Source organism: Aquarana catesbeiana, linkage group LG13 (assembly GCF_042186555.1).
Source record: "Aquarana catesbeiana isolate 2022-GZ linkage group LG13, ASM4218655v1, whole genome shotgun sequence".
NCBI lineage: Eukaryota > Metazoa > Chordata > Amphibia > Anura > Ranidae > Aquarana > Aquarana catesbeiana.
In genome coordinates, this window is record NC_133336.1 from 10,084,867 (window position 1) to 10,110,337 (window position 25,471).

Below are 25,471 nucleotides of genomic sequence, written 5' to 3' on the forward strand. Positions count from 1 at the left end.
CGTTTGATGGGCACTGTGGCAGCTTTTGATGGGCACAGTGGCAGCTTTGATGGGCACAGTGGTTGTGTTTGGTGGGCACAGTGGCAGCTTTGATGGACACAGTGGCTGTGTTTGATGGGCACAGTGGCTGCGTTTAATAGCACAGTGGCAGCATTTTATGGGCGCAGTGGCAGCTTTTGATGGGCACAGTGGCTGTGTTTGATGGGCACAGTGGCTGTGTTTGAAGGGCACAGTGGCAGCTTTGATAGGCACAGTGGCTGTGTTTGATGGGCACAGTGGCAGCTTTGATGGGCACAGTGGCTGTGTTTGATGGGTACAGTGGCAGCTTTGATAGTCACAGTGGCTGTGTTTGATGGGCACAGTGGCAGCTTTGATGGCCACAGTGGCAGCTTTGATGGCCACAGTGGCTGTGTTTGATGGAAACAGTGGCAGCTTTGATGGGCACAGTGGCTGTGTTTGATGGGCACAGGGGCTGTGTTTGATGGGTACAGTGGCAGCTTTGATGGGCACAGTGGCTGTGTTTGATGGGCACAGTAGCAACTTTGATGGGCACAGTGGCAGGTTTGATGGGCACAGTGGTTGTGTGTTTGATGGGCACGGTGGCTGTGTTTGATGGGCACAGTGGCTGTGTTTTATGGGCACAGTGACAGCTTTTGAGGGGCACAGACAGTGGCTGTGTTTGATGCACAACTTGAACTTACTTAGACAGTGTTAGTCAGGCTTACTTCAGGCCGCCGGCCTGGTGCAGTGCAGTGTGTCACTCACAGCAGCAAGGCAGCGCCAGCTATCAATCAGGGCCGTCTTTCCGCTCTGCTCCCTCTGAGCTACGCTGTCTGAAGAACATGGCAGAGGTGGGTGGAGCTGGGGCAGCTGCGGCGCACTATGAATGCTGGGGCGGCCACGGCTACTGACTGATGTCACTGGTTGCTAGCAAGATGCCAGGCGGCCGGCGATTCTAGCAAGTAGGGCTGGACTGGGACAAAAATTTGGCCCTGGACTTCATCCAGACTGGCCCACTTTAATTTTGCAAACACACACAAAATCAGTATATAAACTTTACGTAATTACTGTGACCAGTGGCATTGAATTGTTCATCAGTTACCGTGGCCAGTGGCAGTAAATTCATTCATCAGTTACCGTGGTCAGTGGCAGTAAATTCATTCATCAGTTATCGTGGTCCTAATCCTATGCACTCTGTCTATTTTGAGTTCTTGCTCTTCTCCTCTGTCCAGTAGAGGGTTAAATATTTCCTTCATAGTTTTTTTCAGCTCTTCACCTCTCTCTTCTGGAAGCGCTCTTATCCTTAGATTCTGGCGTCTGCTTTGGTTTTCTTGGTTTTCTATTTTGTAGAATATTTCCCTCTGACTGGTTTGCAGAGTTTTAACTTGTGTTTTTAGTTCTTGTATTTCTGAGGCTTGCTTTTCGTTCTTGTCCTCCGTTTCCTCTACCCTTTTTAGCAGATGGCCCAAGTCAGCTCGCATTGTTGCGATTTCTTAAAAGAATTTTCTAATCTTTTTTCTAATCTTTCAAACATCTCTATTATTTCTGATTTCATTGGCAATTGGGGCGTAAGTACTTTGTTCACCTGCTTCATTGTCCATCCTGAAGCCTGCTTTAGTTTTTTCCTGTATTTCTCCTTTCTTTTTCGCAGACTCTTTTTTCTTTTCTTTAGTCGCTTGTTGTTTTTTAAGGACCGGGCTTTTTGGATTTTCCTCTTTTGTTAAATATTTTTGGCTCGTACGTGTTCAAGCTTTCCCTTGGGGTTTTAGGCACGGTTCCTTTTGTAGTTCTGCTTCTCATTCTAGTATTTATATAGATAAGAAAGAAGACTGATGTTGGGTTTTCACAGTCAACAGGGTTTGCCAATGCACCTGCAAGGTTTTTCCATTCAACAAGGTTTCACAGTCAATTCGCCGTGCATCAACAGATTTCAGGGGTTACACTGGGGCAGACACACGGATGCGCATGCAAAATTTTTCACAGTCAGTAAAATTTGCGCAGGCAAATGCAAGATTTTCACATTTTCATAGTCAATTACCGGCCCATAGGCAGGTGCAGGGTTTTCCTATTTAACAAGGGTTCACATTCAATCACCCGGGCATAAGCAGATTACATACAAGATATGTTTAAGGGTTTTTACATGCTGCTTACAGGCCGTTTGCTCATCTCTCCCTTGTAGGTATTTCCTATCTGGGGGGTCGCACTGTAACAAATGACCGGATGTACATGCAAGTTTTTTTGCCGTTAGCAGGGTTTGTGAAAGCAAGTTCAGGGTGCAAGATTTTCACATTCAACAGAATTTCGCCATCAATTACCAACTCATCAGAAAATTGCGAGCATAGCTTATATAATAATAATAATAATAAAAAAAACTTAGTTATTGCTATTCACAGTCCGTTTGCCTATTCCCCTATAAGTACTTCCATTGGGGGGTCACACTGGGGCAGGCAGATGGGTACATATACCAGATTTTAACATTTAACCAGGTTTGCAGAGTGCAGGTACTTAGATTTCACCTTCAACAGAATTTCACAGTCTGCTTGCCATGACATAGACAGATTTCTTGCAAAGCCCGTGCAAAAATAATATCACCTGCTCACAATCCGTTCATCAGTTTGCTCACCTCTCTTATTTAGGGGGGTTGCAGATAAAAAATGCACAAATGAGGTTGTCACAGCCAGCAGGGTATTGCGGTTAAAGATGCAGATTTTTCACATTCAACAGGTTTTCACCAAGGTTTCCTAGTCCATTACCATAACATGATTAGATTACATGTGTAGCGCTGGGATTTTTGTTATCTAAGGCTATGCAATAATATAATGCTATTGGATTGGTGTTTGGCTCCCTCTAGTGGCCAGAGCACCTCTGTGACACAAGACTTTGTTTACACATAAGTATATGCAGGAAGTGACTTAAAGTTTATATGAAAAGACTCACTTACCCACAGTGCCTCACTTACCTACCCATGAGGCCAAGTGAAAAAACTGCATGCTGGGTAGTGAAATAAAAGGCCCCATACACACGGTCGGACTTTGTTCGGACATTCCGACAGCAAAATCCTAGGATTTTATTCCGACAGATGTTGGCTCAAACTTGTCTTGCATACACATGGTCACACAAAGTTGTCGGAAAATCCGATCGTTCTAAACGCGGTGACGTAAAACACGTACGTCGGGACAATAAACGGGGCAGTGGCCAATAGCTTTCATCTCTTTATTCATTCTGAGCATGCGTGGCACTTTGTCCGTCGGATTTGTGTACACACGATCGGAATTTCCGACAACGGATTTTGTTGTCGGAAAATTTTATATCCTGCTCTCAAACTTTGTGTGTCCGAAAATCCGATGGAAAATGTGTGATGGAGCCTACACACGGTCGGAATTTCCGACAACAAGGTCCTATCACACATTTTCCGTCGGAAAATCCAACCGTGTGTACAGGCATTAGAGTTTGTTGCATAACTGAAATTCACTGTTATCTACCACGTTGTATTACTTTGTCACCTGCTAACTCCCTGGAATACAAATACTGCAGTATAATTTGGCTAGATGAAGAAAGAAGACAAAAGACTATACCATTCACTGTAAGGCCTTGTGTTTCCGTTACATGCATTACACCACAGGGGGAGCTCTCGAGCAATTATACTGCATTGTATTGTTTACTAGCACTACACAGTGTGCTGCAGGTTTGATGTGTCAGCAGTGTCACACTGGAAGTGTTAAAAAGAAGAATGGGACTTTAAATGAGACGCTAGGTCTCCATCCCTATGCGTACAGGCACATAAAACAGGAGGGTTGGGACTTTAAGTGAGGGGAGCAAAGGAGGCCAGGGGGACAGTCAAAATTGCATAAAACACTTTATTGATACATAGTAGTGCAATGGCACAATTGGAGTTCAAGTGTAGATTATAGTAGCAAGTCATATAGAAGTCACATCCTAACTGATACATGGCAGACATGGTAAACAGCCCCCAAAAGGATGCAGAGCAAATAATCATAATCTGGAAAAAATATTCACTAGAGTGACATAAAATCATAAGGTAATGAAATAATAGAGTAATAAAAAACTTGTAGGTATATGATTGTCTGGTGCATGTCGTAAGCCCAACGCGTTTCGTGTATTGAATACTCTTCAGGGGCCATATAGCACCAGGATCTACAAAGGAAAGGGACGGTGTGAACAAAACTGTAAGAAAAAGAAAAAGCAAAAGAAAGAGAGTAAGATGAATAAAAAGGGGGGGAAACAGAACCCCTAATCCCCAATGGGTACTCACATGCCACGTGATAGTGAATCTCAGGGGGTCCACGACTGCAGGCAGCCAAATAGCCTGGGCCCGGGAACTGAGGGAGGAGCTCAAAGGGAGGGGCTGGGAGAGACTCAGACACAACACTTGTGTTGTGTCTGAGTCTCTCCCGGCCCCCTCCCTTTGAGCTCCTCCCTCAGCTCCTAATCTGGAAAAAAGAGAACATCCATTTGATGACGAAACGCATCTGAGTACGCACGTAGTGACGCTACCACGCGACCAGGAAGTAGGACAAGCTCCGCTTTGTGATTTTATGCCGGCCGGTGTCTTGTACAATATTCATGCGAATTCATCCTTCTGTTTGTAAGTGCATTACTTTATCTATTAAAACGTTCTTTGAATGTATTACACCATGGATAGTTTATTTCCTTTTTGGGTCATGTACTGAGGACATGGATTTCCTGGCTACAGAGGGCGAACTATTCATTTCCTGTCACTTATCAATTGATTCCTAGTGTGATATAGAGCCTAGCTACCATTGTGAGTTGGTAAGCACACTTTACAGCCACGGTGGTGGGATATCACCCTTTGTTTTTGTGTGCACACCAGGGTGTTGGTACGTTTGTATGTCCACATACGCATATAACCTTACTACACTATGGCCAGCCTTTTTGTTATTTTTTTCTCCTGTATTTACTGAGGGAATAATATCCTGAACCTGGACAGAGCGGATCGGTTTCCATCTCAAAGGCCCTGGCTGGGTTTAAGCCATCCGTCTATTTTGTTTGGCGTTCTGGTAAGGGCAACTTACTCTTGCGATTTCTGGACTGTTAATCTATCCATATATGTTGAAGTATTTTGGCGATCTGGAGTTTTTTTCATCATAGGAGATATCTGGACTTTAATTTTTAATTTAAAATTTTTTTGGTATTCAATTTTCCACCTAAATAACGTTTTAAATAAAGTAATGAGTATTTAGCGCAGTTTATTATTTTTACATTGATATTTGGTGTTGTCGCACTGTTTACTGCTCCTTTATTTTTGCTTTTCCAGCGCGGGATTTTTTTTTTTTATTATATACTATTACACAGCTGTGTCAAGTGGGTTGAGCAAATTTATTGGGGATTCAAGAGCAGAGTACGGGCCCGATCAATTACCAGCAGCTCCTTAGGGTGTAAGTGCTACACATGTGTAGGGGACATACTAAAACATTTAATGTGAAAATGGCTTAATGTAGCTTAACGTGTAATAAAGTGCCTAAACCACAATCAATTGCCCTGAAACTTTGCACAGCCCAAGTTTTTACATTTGCAAACCTTTTCAAGAAGTTTCATGCAATTTGGTGTTCCACAAGGCAAACTAGGGACATTAAGCTTGTTTTTTGGGGAGCTTAATGTATTGATTGAGGTTTAGGCACTTTATTACACGTTAAGCTACATTAAGCCATTTTCACATTAAATGTTTTAGTAAATCCCAGGAACGTAGTATGGGTCTATATTCATATATAACTTTAGTTATTGAATTACAAGAAACTTAGTAATAGTTTTATAAGTAATCACTTCTATCTATATACAACATGCTTAATGCATGAGACATCTGCTTCATTATGCTATGGGAAGTTGGGAACTGTGATATCTGCTTCATTATGCTATGGGAAGTTGGGAACCTTTGACCTTTTCTTTTCATCAGTTGTAGCTATTGTTTTCCCTACCATATAAATATGACTGGGAGGCCAGTCCAAGTTTGAGGTTTGATTCAGGACTGAAGAGAAGGTCTGAATCATGACTGTTGTCTCCAGGTATCTCATTGGGATTGTGACTCCCCTGGATTGAATATGCTGTATTTATCCTGTATCATATCTTCTGTAATACATCTTTAATCAAAGCTAAGTAAATCTCCTATATTACATTCTTTGTATGTGTTCTGTGTTTTAATCCTTGCATTTACTGACCACATATCTGAAGGGTAAATATATGAATGAACCTATGAATAAATGTAACACAGAAATTAACCCCTTGTTACAAAATGGCGCTGTGAGCAGGATATTTAACCCTTTCAGTGCTGGTTTGAGGTGCATTGATTAATCCTAGTAATACTGTTGTGAATTGTAATGTTTTTTTGACAATTGGGGAAATGTATTAGTGTGCACTGTGATGGGAGGTTTGTTGCTAGCTTTGCTTTGGTGGTGGAGTTATAGTCAGTTAGTGGCAGATATGTTTGGTTTAAATTGGATAAATATAGCAAAGGGGGTAGATGGTCAAATGTTTCCACTCATTGTGTGCTCAGCGGACCCCCGGCAAGCTTTAGATTTTTTGAGATATAGAACAGATGAGCTGATGACCGCGTTAGGTGGATGAGTGGCCCTTTTGCTGGTGCTCATATAGTTGTTCTTTGAGGTTTGAAAACGATGAGCAGAAAACAGGTAGGAAAAGGAAAAATATGACCTGTGTTGATGCTTACAATTGTGATTACTGCAGTAATATATGTGTTGAATTTAAATGTTGAGCTCTTCTGTTGGTTGTTTAGCTAGCTATTGGTGAGTAAAAGTTGCTTGTATGGATGATATGTAAAAATGCATTTGGTTACTGATGTTTAAGTGAGTAAGTTTAACATTAGAATAGTTAAGTAATGAAACTAAGGCAAAGGTTTTGAGAAAAGTGAGCCTTTTGTATGTTTAACTGAAACTATCATTAGTAGCAGGAATGGATTGCAGTCTGCATCTCCTGTATTTGTGGGAGCTTGCAGCATTCCCCCCCCCCGGACAATGGACAATAGTCCTGCATTTTGTAAAAAGGGACACCTGCAGCTATCTGATGTTAACACCATTTAAAATCCTGAATAGCAGTCATGATTATTATAATTTTATTGGTGAACGTAATAGTGTCATGTTCTAGGATAAAACACTTATTTTTTTTTTTTTTTTTTTACGTTTTTTTTTCGTTAATACAGAAGGAACCAGATCTATTCCTAGAAGTTTCTTAGATCTGTATGGTATTGAACAAGAGGCTGCAATAGAAACATCAATATGAGTTTGGTGATGTATAATATTTGTGCACAAATGTGATGAGCACCATATAATGTTCTTGTGAATGGTATTTCAACCATGGTAAATTAATGACAACTTTGAATGGACGTCCTTTAATGAAAATCCACGTGGTGATGATTAATTATTTAAGTAAAATTAGCTCAATTAATATGGGTAATAAAAAGTGCACTCATGAATAACAGAAATAATGGCCATATGTTTTGTAGTTTGTGGAAAGTGTTGGTTAAATGTGTTTGTTGCTAACTATTTGGTACTTTCTAGGAGGGAACTGTAATAATATCACACTAAAACCTTTCATTTTGTTTGGATCCTAGACAATATTAAACAGCATCAATCCACCTGTCTGATATGGTTTGATGTCCAAGAACTAAAGATGAAGATTACAGTCAAACTGAATAATTTATGTTGGTAGATAGAGGTCAAGGGGGATTATAGCGGTGCCAACAGATGCGATTAAACAAAGGTGCTAAAATTTACAAAATACTTTATTTACATATATCAACAAGTAACACCGACATGTACTGCATTATTTTTATTTTTATTTTTGTCGGCTCGTATATCCTTTGTCGGTGTTACTTGTTGATATATGTAAATAAAATATTTTGTAAATTTTAGCACCTTTGTTTAATCATATCTGTTGGCACCGCTATAATCCCCCCTGACCTCTATCTACCAATTCTACTATTTGGGATGAGGTGCCGTGTCCTTTGAGGTTTTTCCAGCCATACCCCATTTTTTTTTCCTCGAATAATTTATGTTGTTTTTGTTGTTATTTTTAAGTAATATGCAAATGTACTGAAAGTTTTCATTGGAACTGATTGTAAACCAGAGCAGCTAATAATCTCGATGCTGCATGATAGATTTCTTATGCCGCGTACACACGACCGGACTTTACGGCATACTTTGCCCGGCAGACTTTTCGATGGACTTTACGACGGACTTTCCGAATGAGCGGACTTGCCTACACACGATCAACCAAAGTCCGACGGATTCGTACGTGATGACGTACGACCGGACTAAAACAAGGAAGTTCATAGCCAGTAGCCAATAGCTGCCCTAGTGTCGGTTTTTGTCTGTCGGATTAGCATACAGACGAGCGGACTTTTTGACCGGACTCGAGTCCGTCGGACAGATTTGAAACATGTTTCAAATCTAAGTCCGTCAAACTTTTGAGAAAACAAAGTCCGCTGGAGCCCACACACGATCGAATTGTCCGACGAAATCCGGTACGCCGGACTAGGTATGCCGTAAAGTCCAATCGTGTGTACGCGGCATAAGGGTTTTCCTCTGAGTTGAATCTAAAAAGATATAGAACAAATAATGTTTGAATATTGACACCAAGATTGTTTTGATATCTGGAATTATATAATACTTGTAATGGTTTGAAGGGTGTAAGAATACCCAAACATTTACATATTGATCCTTTCTGTGTATTTGCAAGCTAAATTATGGCAGCATCTACTTCTGTATATTCTGCCATAATTATCTTGGTGTAACTGTAATGCCCCGTACAAACGGTCGGACTTTGTTCGGACATTCCGACAACAAAATCCTAGGATTTTTTCCGACGGATGTTGGCTCAAACTTGTTTTGCCTACACACGGTCGCACAAAGTTGTCGGAATTTCCGATCGCCAAGAACGCGGTGACGTACACCACGTACGACGAGACTAGAAAAGGCCGGTTCAGAACCAAGCGCGGCACCCTTTGGGCTCCTTTTGCTAATCTCGTGTTAGTAAAAGTTTGATGAGAGACGATTTGCGCTTTTTCAGACTCGTGGCTTTCAGATCATTTTCTGCCGTTCAGTTTGTGCTTGTGGGTTTGTATCTGCTCTTCAGTGCGTGCAGTCAGTTCGTATCAGAGTTTTCTGTGTGATCTTGTCTGCTCGTTGCTGTTTTTCAGGTCGCTCTTCACAGGCCTTGCTGTTCTTCAGTGCGTTCTGTTACTTCGTTCTGAGCAGCCGACCGTTTTCTAGCCATGTTTCGTATGCGTACTCCTCGTAGAGTTCGTGCTGTGCGGGGGCTTGGTGTTGGGGTCCTGACCTTGACACAAGTCCAGTCCATGAACAGGGTGGGGAGGAGTTCATGGACCAAGAATTGGTTGCTTCAGCGTGACCAGTTCTCTCATATGCCTTTGCTCTGTGAGATCCGTGAGAATAATCCTGATGATTTCAGGAACTTTCTCAGGATGACGGACCCCGTATTTCACCGTTTGTTGGCTTTGCTGACCCCCTATATCAGCAGGCAGGATACCTGCATGAGGCAAGCCATCACTCCGGAGCAGAGGTTGGTCGCTACCTTGCGGTATTTGGCCACAGGGAGAAGTCTGCAGGACTTGAAGTTCTCGACAGGCATCTCCCCCCAGGCTCTGGGTATCATTATCCCAGAGACCTGTTCTGCCATCATACAGGTCCTGCAGAAGGAGTATATGAAGGTAAGATTTTTTTTCCTTTTATATCACATTTTATTGTATTGAATGTTTGCTAATATATTGTATTTCTTTCCTCATTCCCTAATGACCATGATTGTAATATGCTGTGAATGTCCCCTTTGTTCTCATGCATGCTGGATTTTTAGGTAATTATTATTTTATGTCCTTCATACATATTTGCCCTTCAATAACCTCTCCAGCATGGTGTCTCCTGCCCTATATTCACCTCATGTAGTCACTTAACAATGTATTTTATCAGCTCTATAGTAGTGCTTTACCCCAAACACCCCCTAAAATGTTTGTTAATGTTATTTTAGCTTTAAATTCAGGCAGAGTGCCAGAGGCTTTTTTTGTGGTGTCCACAAATTTTTGGTAACCCTCCCTCCCCCCAACTGCTAAGTCAGCTGATCCCAATTCTCTATCCTCAATCATCTATCTGCTGACTTTGCCAAACCCATACACACTATACCCATCTCTTTACTGGTCAGATTTATGGATGAATTCCCCAAAGCATGTAGTGCAAGGGCCTGCCTGTATACTTTCCAATGGAACTGTTTAAAGTTTTTGTATCCTATTATTATCTTGATAGGTAATAGAAGAATGTCCAAATGTCCTCAAATGTGTACAATGTGTATTTATATCTTTGTATTCAGACACTTCTTACCTGTCCAGTGGTCTGCTAATAGTGTAACTAAGGAGGGGCTGTTCCAAGTAATACCCTGTATTTAGGCATTCATCTCTCAATGAAGTGAAGAGGGTTACCTGTCCAAGAGTCCCCCCCCCCATAATGTTAGAAATGGCCCATGAGAGGGGGGGGGGGGGGGAATATGATAGGTGTACCTTATACTTTGGCCTTGTTAAATTCCCCTTAGTAAATGCTATCTGGAGGTTGCCCCATAATGTTTGTGTATAATCTGCTTGCCATGTTTCTGTGAAAAAATAGTAATGTTTATTGTTTTTTCCTCAACAGTTTCCTTCCACGCCACAGGAATGGCAGACTGTGGCCTCCCACTTTGCCCAACGGTGGGACTTTCCTAACTGCGGAGGGGAAATTGATGGGAAACACGTCCACATCGTCCCACCACCCAACTCGGGGTCGTACTATTATAATTACAAGGGGTTTAATAGTATAGTGATGTTGGCGGTGGTGTCGGCTAATTACGAGTTCTTGTATGTGGACGTGGGGAAGAATGGCCGGATGTCCGATGGTGGAGTGATCGCCCAGACGGAGTTCTACAGGCGTCTCCAGAATGGCAGCTTGGACTTGCCACCTCCAGAGGACAATGTTGAAGGTCTCCCATTTGTGTTCGTTGCTGATGAAGCATTTGCGCTGGGGGACCACCTGATGCGGCCATTCCCGATGAGGACCCTCACCCCGGAACAGAGGGTTTTTAATTACCGGCTGGCCAGAGCCGAAGAGTGGTGGAGAACACATTTGGAATCCTGGCCAGCCGGTTCCGATTATTTCTGACACCCATCCATATGGCGGAGTATAAACTGAAACATATAATACTTGCCTGCTGTGTTCTCCATAATTTTTTAAGAAAACATTCAGCCAACTATGCTGGCTCAGTTGGACCTGAGGCCGGAATCCCAAATCCATCAACACTGACGGTGCTTGAAAGTGGCCGTCCTGGCTTGCCCTCCCTGAATGCCCGTGATGTCCGGTTACGCTACCTGGAGTTCTTTGCGGGTAGGGGGGCTATCAATATGCCAGAGAATCTGTGACACCTTTTTCAAATAAAAAACAAACAATAGAAATTCTTGGTGGACATTTACTGCTTGTGTTTGTTTTAGCTGACCCTGACAGAAATGTTTTGAGTGCAGAAAATGTCGTGATAGTGTTGGCTGGTACTTCCTAAATGCCAAAACACATTTCACTACAAGTGCACTTGCAACTGCACTGAACCTGCACTTGTAGTGCAAAGTGTAATTGCCCTTAGGAAATAACCCCCATTTGTGCATAAAACAGCAATTACATCACCCCAAAAGTGTTGTAGTGTTGAGACAATAATCCACACATTCTTGAGTAAGCCACTTTTTTATACCTGCACAATCACATGTGCATTTACGAAAGGTTTTTAAAACAAACCAACATGTTTGTTGTATAACAATGTTTGCAGTAGCATTATCAAAAATCGAAATATCCATTTCAGATAAAACAGGCCTGTGTAAAACCAACAAGAAAGCCAAAAAACTTGAACTTACAAAGTTCACATATGGTAAAACCTGAAGGCTATATCAGACATCAGTACTTAGGAACTGTGTTTGATATAGCGTTCAGATGGGGGGAAATCACCCCTGGAAATGCCAAATTTGGAAGATGCACACCAATTTACGAATGTCAACATGTGCTATCTGCCATCAAGGGGGATCAAGGGACGTGTTTTGGGGAGCAAGTCCTTCCTCAATGCGACTTTATAATTGAGGAAGGGGTTGCACCCCCAAAACGTGTCCATTGATCTCCCGTGATGGCAGATAGCACATGTTGGCACACTGTGTGCATCCTCCAAATTTGGCTTTTCTAAACATTGTAAAAATTTTAGTAACATAAAACAGGTGATTTTGTGGGGTTTAAATTCGCCCCAAAACATCAATGATGTTATTATTTTTTTTAATAACATCACTGATTTGTTGCTGGATGTTTTGCAATTGGAGATTACACCCCATGATCTCCCCGATGAGTATCTGGGCACTTTCAGATGTAAAGCGTTCTGGATCACGATCACCTAAAAAGAGATAAAGAACAAAAAAAAAGGTCTCAAAAATCTGCCACCATCCATCTCTTTTACCTGAGTCTGTGGTCGCAGACACTCACCTGTTGTGGTGCCAGTCTCCACCACATCTTCTTCTTCCTCCTGCTCAGCTTCTTGGGTTTGCGGTATTTCCCCTTCTTCCAGAGGGGGGGGGTCTGTGTTCTCCTGGGATGAGGGGTGTCCTCCGAGTCTTTTCTCCCCTATGTAAAACAAAAATGGTATAATTAGCACACAGATGTTTGATGGCAGAACTAGAACTAGGAAACATTGCTTGGAAGTGGGGTACAATTGTCTATTTTAGCCGAGTTCCAAGATGTATATTTTTTATTGCCCTTTGTCAAGCTGCAATACTTTACCTGTTTGGTACAAGCTTCATAGATGTAGCCCCCCCTATAGTATACACTGGAGCACCTGTGTGGCCCACCTAATAAAAAGGGTGTTCTGGGGTCCCACACTAGTGCTCCAGTGTCCAGATGTGAAAACAGCTGCTCAGTGTCCTCTCCTTATACACAATCTAGTTGGCATTTCATTCTAGTAACAAACCCATCTACACAAACAAATATTTGGCATCCAAGTAGGCCCCCAAAAATGTGTGAAAATGCAATGGTGTTCTAGAGGCCGAAAGAAAAATGTTTGATACGAACGAATAATGGGCCCATGAACATTAAAGTTGACCTTTTGAAACGTTACAATTACTAAAAGCATATGGAGCAGAACGAACGGAATAAAGACAGAAAGAATAGGAACACAGCACAACTACTTACTTTTTTGCAGCACTCTCCGGATCTTTCGGTACTGCTCTGGCTCTCTCAACTTCAGGTCCGACCACCGCTTCCTGAGCTGATCTTTCAATCGTCGTACCCCGAAATTCCTCTCAAGACTCCTGACCACTTTCGCCATGATCTTGGCCTTTCGGATGTTGGGATTGGGGTAAGGCCCATATTTTCCATCATAGTCGGACTTCTTCATGATGTCGACCATCTCCAACATCTCCCCAAACGACATATTTGTGGCCTTAAAACGTCTCCTTCTGGATCGGGACGTGCCTGGATCCGGGCTTTCCTCCTCCTCCTCCTCGTTGCTAGAATTAGCACGCACCTGCTGTAACTCCGCCATGTGCTCTTCACCCACTGCGCCGAAAGAAAAGGGGAGGGGAATAGACTAGAAAGAACGTCAGGGGCGGGCGGAGTTACACGCATGCGCAGTGTGTATAAAGCGTAACACGCGTGTGTATTATGTACGATCTGTGAGCGGAGGAAGGAGCATTGGACGCGCCGATCGTAAGAACGAAGGTAAGAGACAAACTTGTGCCTATACTGCTTCTAGATTGAGGCCTATATTGTAACAAGATTAGGAGAGTTTTGTCTGACATTAGGCTTTGTCTTGTGTTGTGTCTTGCAGTGAACATGGATATCTTAATGAAAGATAATGACTTCATGTCAGTATTCATAGATATGCTAAGTGAGCTGCCCTGTCTGTGGGAGATTACCCACCCCCATTTCAAGAACCAAGCAAAGAGGAAGGCAGCACTGGAGCAATTGTGTGAAATTGCGAAGCAGGTGATCCCCACGGCAGACATCACTTATTTAAAGATTTTCACTGGTGGCCTGAGGAGCACATATCTGAGGGAGCGCAAGAAAGTCCTGGATTCACAGAGATCCGGAGCAGCAGATGACATCTATGTCCCCAGGATGTTGTACTACGACAGGCTGCACTTTCTGGCAGGCCAGACTGAACCCAGGCCATCCCTCTCCATTCTTCCTTCCACGCTTCCTTCCCCCCGGCTGAGGCTTCTGACGCCCAACCTGGGCCTCCCAGGCCATATGTGGAGGAGCCCAGATTGAGCCAGGTATAGCATTCCTCTAAATATTTCTGCTTGTCCAATCAATGATGTTAACTAGATGTTAGTTGGGAGTACTCATTTAGGATTGTGATTGATGATGCAAAACATTACAACCATGTCCCTTTTTCATACACAGGGAAGTCTCAGCCAGGAGGTGGCCGGGCCGAGCCGGCTGGCTGATATCAAGGTCCCTCCACCACACCTGAAAACAGAAAGTGGCAGTAGAACGAGTACCCTAGAGGAGGCGGCTATAGCATTCTTTTGGAGGGCTACAGAGGTCCTGGGAGCACCCCACACCATGCAGGAGAACATTGCTGCATTCATAGCATATAAAATGCAGAGGATGGAGGAGGGCCAAAAAGCCATGTGTGAGGTCCTCATATCAGAGGCTCTGGAGAAAGGTATGAGGGGCCAAATTACACCTCACACACAGCTTTGGGATGGTCCTCCTCCTCCTCCTGCAGGTCCTCCTCCTCCTCCCTCTCCTCCAGGTCCTCCCAGTCCTCCTCCTCCTCCTCCTCCAGGTCCTACTCCTCCTCCTGCCACATCTCCAACTGCACAGCCACAGCCCGGAAGGAAGCGTGGAAGGAAGACCAGACATTGATTGCCCTGGGTTCAGTCTGGTTGGCCAAAAGATGCAGCCTCTTGTGGTACCACAGCCTGGGGACACAGATGTCATCTGCTACTATCCGGATCTCTGCGAATTCTGGACCAGATTGCCCTCCCTTACATATGGACTCCTCAGGCCACCAATTTTGATGTTGAAGAATTGATGTCTGCCGTGGGGGTCCCAGGCTTCGCTAATTTCTCCTGTTGATCCAGTGTTGCCTTCCTCTTTGTTTGGTTCTGATCCCTTAATAAAGGATTTTTGTTTTGAATTATACTCTCCTATGTGTTTAACTTCAAAAATGACAGTTGGTTTGTGAGGATTCAGGTACATTTCAAATATACAATGTGAAATGAACAAGGGACACCAACACCAAACAATCTCCTGGAGATTAAATAATAAAAGATATCAATGGTGTTGGGGTAACTTGACACACAAAACACACACAAAAATATTCTGGAGTAAAAATAAAAATAACATTGAACAAAGATCAGCCTTGGAAAAAATCCAAACATTAAAGAAAAAAAAAAGGCTGAAAATCCAAAAAAAAAAAAAATATAAAACTGTCAGATGTGACAACTAATAACAATATATTGAGGGAATCCCACTAAAAAAACACAAATAAAACTTTGTGAGAAGTGTGTGTGAATATGAGCAGCAAAACGACTTAATTCTTGTCACATTATAAAGAAGAAGAGAGTGCGCTGTATTAAACCATTTTTAACATTGCAGCATGACGAAAGTGCTGTATCCATTACGAACGCTAAGTTTACCAGAACGAGCTGTCCCGTGTCGGAATTTCTTCTGAGCATGCGTGGCACTTTGTGCGTCGGAACAGGCCACACACGGTCGGAATTGACGCGATCGGATTTTGTTGTCGGAAAATGTTATCTCCTGCTGTCCAACTTTGTGTGTCGGAAAATCCGATGGAAAATGTCCGATGGCGCCCACACACGGTCGGAATTTCCGACAACACGCTCCGATCGGACATTGTCCACCGGAAAATCCGACCGTGTGTACGGGGCATAAGGCATTACCACTGTGGGAGTGTGCCTGGGGTTTTACATATAAAGTACATTTCCCTACATGATTGACAGTTTAAATTTAAAGTAATCATTTTGTTTATCAAGGAAAGAAAAGTACTTTTATGTCTACTTATAATTGTGCATTTAGGTTGATATTATTGCAATGAACACAATTTTTTTTTAAGTCTTTCAAAATGAGGTGTTCTAGTGATATATATACGGTCAGTTATATCTGACACTCGGTGATTCTTTGACCACCCTGTTCTATACACCTGATTGAGTTTTCATAAGATTTTCTTGGTAAAGAAAAAGAGTTATAAAATAGGTTCTCAGGTTTGGTTTTCCTCAATTCTCCTCAATTGCTTGGGGTGGGACTGGCATGTAGAATACAGTGACACATATGCATGGGCATATTATATACACATATTGGGATCAGTGTAGACAAGAGCTGGTTAGCCTGCCATAGTGTATTTACAGTGTGGAAGGAGATCAAAGTGAATAGAGGAAACACACATGCAGTAGTTTAAAGTTGGGCCTATAGTTTGAGACAGAGTAATGTATAGTTTGGGTGGGGGATGAGTAATATACCTGTAATAATATTTCACCTTTAATGTAGAAAGCTGAGTTTTTCAGTTTTAAGCCAGGTCACTAATGATCATCGATTTGCCTTTTCAGAAATCTATAATGGGCTATATGGGCATTGTTGGTAATTACGGAATGTTGGACTGACATATTTGGTAACGCACCTGCCATGACGTCAACTAGAAGCATATTGGAGAAAGGAGACAAACACTTTTGACAGCAGCAACGGTCTATAAAGTCTTTACCAATGATCAGCAGCGGAACTGTTGGTGCAAGTTCCACCTGTTCTGAGGGTCGAGTACCTGAACTGTTCCATCCGCTATCATGGTTAAGTACCTGAATCTGATGGTGAAGTACTTTAACTGTTTTATCTGCTCTGATAGTCATGTGCCTGAACTGTCTGTAAAAGTTCCAGCTACTATGTGGTTATGTGCCTGCATGTCTATGACTTGTGAGCTGCAATAGTCTGAAGTAGGGATGAGCCGAACACCCCCCTGTTCGGTTCGCACCAGAACATGCGAACAGGAAAAAAGTTCGTTCGAACATGCGAACACCGTTAAAGTCTATGGGACACGAACATGAATAATCAAAAGTGCTAATTTTCAAGGCTCATATGCAAGTTATTGTCATAAAAAGTGTTTGGGGACCTGGGTCCTGCCCCAGGGGACATGGATCAATGCAAAAAAAAGTTTTAAAAACGGCCGTTTTTTCAGGAGCAGTGATTTTAATAATGCTTAAAGTCAAACAATAAAAGTGTAATATCCCTTTAAATTTCGTACCTGGGGGGTGTCTATAGTGTGCCTGTAAAGGGGCGCATGTTTCCTGTGTTTAGAACAGTCTGACAGCAAAATGACATTTTGAAGGAAAAAACTCATTTAAAACTACCCGCGGCTATTGCATTGCCGACAATACACATAGAAGTTCATTGATAAAAACGGCATGGGAATTCCCCAAAGGGGAACCCCGAACCAAAATTAAAAAAAAAAAATGACGTGGGGGTCCCCCTAAATTCCATACCAGGCCCTTCAGGTCTGGTATGGATATTAAGGGGAACCCCGGCCAAAATTAAAAAAAAAAAATGACGTGGGGTTCCCCCTAAATTCCATACCAGACCCTTCAGGTCTGGTATGGATTTTAAGGGGAACCCCGCGCCAAAGAAAAAAAAAAAAACGGCGTGGGGTCCCCCCAAATATCCATACCAGACCCTTATCCGAGCACGCAACCTGGCAGGCCGCAGGAAAAGAGGGGGGGACGAAAGTGCGGCCCCCCCTCCCTCCTGAACCGTACCAGGCCACATGCCCTCAACATTGGGAGGGTGCTTTGGGGTAGCCCCCCAAAACACCTTGTCCCCATGTTGATGAGGACAAGGGCCTCATCCCCACAACCCTGGCCGGTGGTTGTGGGGGTCTGCGGGCGGGGGGCTTATCGGAATCTGGAAGCCCCCTTTAACAAGGTGACCCCCAGATCCCGGCCCCCCCCTGTGTGAAATGGTAAGGGGGTACATAAGTACCCCTACCATTTCACGAAAAAAGTGTCAAAAATGTTAAAAATGACAAGAGACAGTTTTTGACAATTCCTTTATTTAAATGCTTCTTCTTTCTTCTATCTTCCTTCATCTTCTGGTTCTTCTGGCTCTTCTGGTTCTTCTGGTTCTTCCTCCGGCGTTCTCGTCCAGCATCTCTTCCGCGGCGTCTTCTGTCTTCTTCTCCTCGGGCCGCTCCGCACCCATGGCATGGGGGGGAGGCTCCCGCTCTTCTCTTCTTCTCTTCTTCTTTTCTTCTTTTCTTCTTTTCTTCTCTTCTTCTCTTCTTCTTCATTTTCTTCTCCGGGCCGCTCCGCAATCCATGCTGGCATGGAGGGAGGCTCCCGCTGTGTGACGGCGCTCCTCGTCTGACAGTTCTTAAATAACGGGGGGGGCGGGGCCACCCGGTGACCCCGCCCCCCCTCTGACGCACGGTGACTTGACGGGACTTCCCTGTGACGTCACGGGGAATGCCACAGGGAAGTCCCGTCAAGTCACCGTGCGTCAGAGGGGGGCGGGGTCACCGGGTGGCCCCGCCCCCCCCCGTTATTTAAGAACTGTCAGACGAGGAGCGCCGTCACACAGCGGGAGCCTCCCTCCATGCCAGCATGGATTGCGGAGCGGCCCGGAGAAGAAAATGAAGAAGAAGAGAAGAAGTGAAGAAAAGAAGAAAAGAAGAAAAGAAGAAGAGAAGAAGAGAAGAGCGGGAGCCTCCCCCCCATGCCATGGGTGCGGAGCGGCCCGAGGAGAAGAAGACAGAAGACGCCGCGGAAGAGATGCTGGACGAGAACGCCGGAGGAAGAACCAGAAGAACCAGAAGAGCCAGAAGAACCAGAAGATGAAGCAAGATAGAAGAAAGAAGAAGCATTTAAATAAAGGAATTGTCAAAAACTGTCTCTTGTCATTTTTAACATTTTTGACACTTTTTTCGTGAAATGGTAGGGGTACTTATGTACCCCCTTACCATTTCACACAGGGGGGGGGCGGGATCTGGGGGTCACCTTGTTAAAGGGGGCTTCCAGATTCCGATAAGCCCCCCGCCCGCAGACCCCCACAACCACCGGCCAGGGTTGTGGGGATGAGGCCCTTGTCCTCATCAACATGGGGACAAGGTGTTTTGGGGGGCTACCCCAAAGCACCCTCCCAATGTTGAGGGCATGTGGCCTGGTACGGTTCAGGAGGGAGGGGGGGCCGCACTCTCGTCCCCCCCTCTTTTCCTGCGGCCTGCCAGGTTGCGTGCTCGGATAAGGGTCTGGTATGGATATTTGGGGGGACCCCACGCCGTTTTTTTTTTTTTCTTTGGCGCGGGGTTCCCCTTAAAATCCATACCAGACCTGAAGGGTCTGGTATGGAATTTAGGGGGAACCCCACGTCATTTTTTTTTTTTAATTTTGGCCGGGGTTCCCCTTAATATCCATACCAGACCTGAAGGGCCTGGTATGGAATTTAGGGGGACCCCCACGTCATTTTTTTTTTTTAATTTTGGTTCGGGGTTCCCCTTTGGGGAATTCCCATGCCGTTTTTATCAATGAACTTCTATGTGTATTGTCGGCAATGCAATAGCCGCGGGTAGTTTTAAATGAGTTTTTTCCTTCAAAATGTCATTTTGCTGTCAGACTGTTCTAAACACAGGAAACATGCGCCCCTTTACAGGCACACTATAGACACCCCCCAGGTACGAAATTTAAAGGGATATTACACTTTTATTGATTGACTTTAAGTATTATTAAAATCACTGCTCCTGAAAAAACGGCCGTTTTTAAAACTTTTTTTTGCATTGATCCATGTCCTCTGGGGCAGGACCCAGGTCCCCAAACACTTTTTATGACAATAACTTGCATATTAGCCTTTAAAATTAGCACTTTTGATTTCTCCCATAGACTTTTAAAGGGTGTTCCGCGGCATTCGAATTTGCCGCGAACACCCCAAATTGTTCGCTGTTCGGTGAACTTGCGAACAGCCAATGTTCGAGTCGAACATGAGTTCGACTCGAACTCGAAGCTCATCCCTAGTCTGAAGGATATGGACTTTGTATTCTACAGTTCTTTCAGTTCTACAGTGTTGCAAGTGCTATGCTGCAGCTGCGATCTGGTAACCGGATGTCTAATGGGGCATACACACGGTTGGACTTTTCGACCGAACTGGTCTGACGGACACCGACGGACCAAATAAAGTGGACAATCCGATCGTGTGTGGGCTTCACCAGACTTTTCCAGTCGCAAATCTGACGGACTTTAGATTTGGAACAGGCTTCAAATCTTTACGTCGTAACCTTGCTGGACCCAGAAATCTGCTCGTCTGTATGCTAGTCAGACGGACAAAAACCGACGCTAGGGCAGCTATTGGCTACTGGCTATCAACTTCCTTATTTTAGTCCGGTGTACGTCATCACGTACGAATCTGTCGGACTTTGGTGTGATCGTGTGTAGGCAAGTCCGTTCATTAGAAAGTCAGTCGGAAGTCCGTCGAAAGTCCGCTGGAAAGTTTGTCGGACCAGTCCGGTTGAAAAGTCCGCCCGTGTGTACGCGGCATAAGACTCTGCTGTCCATCACCAGATATGGAGAACTTTGACAAGTATCTATGCATTTAAACTCTTGGAAAGGAAAGTTTGATGTTCACGCCTGTACTTTCAAAAGGAAGTTTGGTGTTATTCTGTTAGTCCAACATATAATTGTTTTTATATTTTTGGAAGTTTGGATATTTTTATATTTTTCAGCCCTAACATAGCAGAATGAGATTTCCTGGACAGGTAAATCAGACATATAAAGTGGGTCAAGAGATAGAACTTTAGATAGATACGACAAGGGGTGGAAGGATGTAAATCTGTTATACATTAATTTACATGTGGAAAATACCCAAGGGGTGGGATATATGGGAGAAGGACCATATTTAATAATGAGGAGTGTTTTGCATACATACTCATAATACTGGAAATATGAAGGATGAAATTAATGAAGCCAGAAATGTTTATATTAGAGTAGAAGCGAAAAGACTACCTTGAGTAGAACATCTTGCTATATCTATAGGTATCTAAGACTATCTTGAGTATTAAACTAAGAATCTTGTAAATCAAGGGGTGGAATGTAGTATGGGTCTATATTCATACATAACTTTAGTTATTGAATTACAAGAAACTTAGCAATAGTTTTATAAGTAATCACTTCTATCTATATACAACATGTTTAATGCATGAGACATCTGCTTCATTATGCTATGGGAAGTTGGGAACTGAGATATCTGCTTCATTATGCTATGGGAAGTTGGGAACTGAGATATCTGCTTCATTATGCTATGAGAAGTTGGGAACCTTTGACCTTTTCTTTTCATCAGTTGATTCAAGCACCCGCTGACCTGGTGATGTTCTGGGGGTGCAGTGGGCTTTTACCTCTGCCACATGTCCCGGCCTTTCACGCCGCTGGCTGCAGCTCGTCCACCCGGAGCCTCCCTCATCTTTACGGGGCCCCGTAAAGCCCCCTCAGACCATTCCCACTGCAGCACTTCCGCCCACACTTCTCTCCTCCCAGAGTGCAGCACGGTTCTCAGTCAGCTGATCGAGCAACACAGATGAAGTTGGTTGGTAAGAGCAGGCTGATAGGCTGGTTACCATGCAGGTGAACCTCTGCCACGAGTTTTGCTTCTGTTATTGCTGACGGTGTGATGACCCCTAGTGGATGCTGATACAAGTCCTTACAACCTGTTTAAAGTTTACCTGCTTGCTGTGATCCTCTGTGGTGGGGGGTCATGGCCATCCGGTAATAAGTAACCCCCCTCATTCTCGGTGGTGGATCTTCCTCTGTTGTCCCAGATTATTATTGTTTATCACTCAGACTTTCCTTGACCATTTATGGGTGATTTGGAGTCACTACTTCATTCATTTATTTTTCTTTCTTTTTTCATTTAATGTGACACTATTGTGGATTATATGCAGGTGTTCTCTGCATTTATCCTCCTCCACATGCTTTTTCATTTATGTGTTGTATGTTATATGCACATTCAATTAGCGCAATTCTTTTATTTTTCTATGTCTGATCTTACAATTGATGTTTATTGTTAGAATTGCTGCTGTTTTATATTGCTAGTTGTTCACATATTCCACAGCGCAGTTTTTATCACATTTTTTTCTATTCATGTGAAAGTGCCTAAAGTACAATGTGATATACCGTATTTATCGGCGTATAACACGCACATTCATTTTAAGAGGGAAGTTTCAGGAACAAAACTTAAATTTTAAATAAGGAACTTTGAAGCAAAATAAGGGTCAGTGCCCATCTGCAGCCTCACCATTGCCATCAATGCAGCCTCACAGTGCTTTATTCTTTGCATATATGGCTTTGCCTGTGGTTGGTACTGGACCGAGCTACTATACAGGCAGTGTTGCTTTTTCAGCAAAGTGGTTGTAAATATCCAGCAGATGACAGGCGCATGTAACCTCATAAGTTTAAGAGGTCACATTTTTTAGTAAGCTAATGGTATGTGCTTTGTCTTGGTGATAGAACACTGAAGTTGAGGCAAACAGCTTGCAGTGGATCTGCACAAATTTATCACAGCACAGTTTTATTTATTTTTTTGTGTGAAATTTATGTTTTATGCCTATTATTTATTGTATTAGCACTTTGGAATGTACATATGTTAATTATTATTAATATCTATCACACTATATATAGCACATTATTGTGGTACACACTTATGTAGACAGGAGAAGAGCTCCTGTAAATTTTCCTGCTTCACCCCGACTCTGCATATGCACAGTTCCAAAGCTGGACGGTTATTAGACAGCTGAGCTCCACCTAACTCAGGCAGTGTGCCGTGTACTGGAGGGTGCATGTGACGTGCATTGTGCTTGCTGCCTGTTTCCACTAGTTTGAAGAAGATGGGACGGAGGGGAGGAAGGACCAACAGCCTGCCTGAACTCCAGCCAGCCTGCAGCACCCTTCAGCCTGCCTTCCCACAGTGCCCTACAGCCTGCCTTCCCACAGTGCCCTACAGCCTTCCTTCCCACAGTGCCCTACAGCCTGCCGTCCCACAGTTCCCTACAGCCTGCCTTCCCACAGTGCCCTTCAGCCTGCCTTCCCACAATGCCCTACAGCCTGCCTCCCCACAGTGCCCTACAGCCTGCCTCCCCACAGTGCCCTACAGCCTGCCTTTCCACAGTGCCCTTCAGCCTGCCTTCCCACAGTGCCCTACAGCCTGCCTTGCCACAGTGCCCTACAGGCTGCCTTCCCACAGTGCCCTACAACCTGCCTTGCCACAGTGCCCTTCAGCCTGCCTTCCCACAGTGCCCTACAGCCTGCCTTCCCACAGTGCCCTTCAGCCTGCCTTCCCACAGTGCCCTACAACCTTCCTTCCCACAGTGCCCTACAACCTGCCTTCCCACAGTGCCCTACAACCTGCCTCCCCACAGTGCCCTACAACCTGCCTTCCCACAGTTCCCTTCAGCGTGCTTTCCCAGTGAGTATGCTGTTCAGTTCTGGGCACCAGTCCTCAGGAAGGATGTACTGGAAATGGAGCGAGTACAAAGAAGGGCAACAAAGCTAATAAAGGGTCTGGAGGATCTTAGTTATGAGGAAAGGTTGTGAGCACTGAACTTATTCTCTCTGGAGAAGAGACGCTTGAGAGGGGATATGATTTCAATATACAAATACCGGACTGGTGACCCCACAATAGGAATAAAACATTTTTGCGGAAGGGAGTTTAACAAGACTTGTGGCCACTCATTAATATGAGAAGAAAAGAGGTTTAACCTTAAACTACCTAGAGGGTTCTTTACCGTAAGAGCGGCAAGGATGTGGAATTCCCTTCCACAGGTGGTGGTCTCAGCGGGGAGCATTGATAGCTTCAAAAAACTATTAGATAAGCACCTGAACGACCGCAACATACAGGGATATGTAATGTAATACTGACACATAATCACACACATAGGTTGGACTTGATGGACTTGTGTCTTTTTTCAACCTCACCTACTATGTAACTATGTAATTATGTGTACCTGTATATGGGTTCCTTTTATATGGGTTCCACTATTATGTGTACCTGTATATGGGTTCCTGTATATGGGTTCCTTTTATATGGGTTCCACTATTATGTGTACCTGTATATGGGTTCCTTTTATATGGGTTCCACTATTATGTGTACCTGTATATGGGTTCCTGTATATGGGTTCCTTTTATATGGGTTCCACTATTATGTGTACCTGTATATGGGTTCCTTTTATATGGGTTCCACTATTATGTGTACCTGTATATGGGTTCCTGTATATGGGTTTCTGTATATGGGTTCCTGTATTATGTGTACCTGTATATGGGTTCCTCTATATGGGTTCCTCTATATGGGTTCCTGTATATGTGTACCTGTATATAGTTCCTGTATTATGGGTTCCTGTATATGGGTTTCTGTATTGCAATGTTTGACAAGCAGATATTATAAAGAAGTCCTTGCGGGCAAGAAGAATTTTGCTATTTCAGCCGGCGTCTCCGATGGAGATCGTGTGATTGTGTGAGAAATTGAATGACAGGAGTGGTTATGTAAGTAGACCCTCTTGTTAAGTGAATGAGCAAAAAGAATGTTAATATAAAACCTAACTAACTAGCCAAGAAAAAAAACAAACCTTTTCTCCTCTTTCTCTCGATCTCTTTTCTCTCGATCTCTTTTCTTTCGATCTCTTCCTTTCTTTCTTCTGTTTCACTTGAATTTCACACTTGATCTACAAGTCTCCACTGGGTCCTAGAGGTCGGTGTATAGAGACTGATCAGTGTACAGCCTTCTGAGAGGGCGTGGTGACTTGTGGCTGTTTTCTGTCTCTACCTATTACTTTTGTGCAAAACTTTTATTTTTTATCCTGTTTTTCTCAATGTTAACCGCATAACCACGCAATGCCGATCCATTGGGACGCTCGTGTTTATTGCCTAGAGTGAAGACAGAGATCTGTCCGGTCTGATATGGAAATGCTGGCTGCTTGCTCAGACTGTAAAGTGATGCACTAATAAGGAATGGATCTTAATTAAGACTTTTTATGTGCATAAAAAGTTATAACTTACAGTGCCTTGAAAAAGTATTCATACCCCTTGAAATTTTGCACATTTTGTCATGTTACAACAAAAAATGTAAATGTATTTTATTTGGATTTTATGTGATAGACCAACACAAAGTGGCACATCATTTTGAAGTGGAAGGAAAATGATAAATGGTTTTCAATTTTTTTTTACAAATAAATATGTGAAAAGTGTGTGTGGGGGGGGGCATTTGTATTCAGCCCTCTTTACTCTGATACCCCTAATTAAAATCCAGTGGAACCAATTGCCTTCAGAAGTCACCTAATTAGTAAATAGAGTCCACCTGTGCGTGCAGGTCCATTTATAATATTGACTGGATCCTGGGCAAACATTTTCTTGGGCCCCCTCTTCAATGCAATTGTGCTCTCC

General features: G+C 43.5%; 1 protein-coding gene across 1 annotated transcript in view; it reads right to left on the reverse strand.

Annotated features, from left to right (window-relative positions):
- LOC141116364 (alpha-1-antitrypsin-like) overlaps positions 1 to 24,865 on the reverse strand; it is a 77,354-nt gene extending 52,489 nt beyond the window's left edge. Inside the window, exon 1 of the mRNA XM_073608599.1 lies at positions 24,658 to 24,865. The gene's annotated coding sequence lies outside the window, so the exon portion shown is untranslated. The remainder of the gene's footprint in view (positions 1 to 24,657) is intronic.
- Between the last annotated feature and the right edge of the window lie 606 nt (positions 24,866 to 25,471).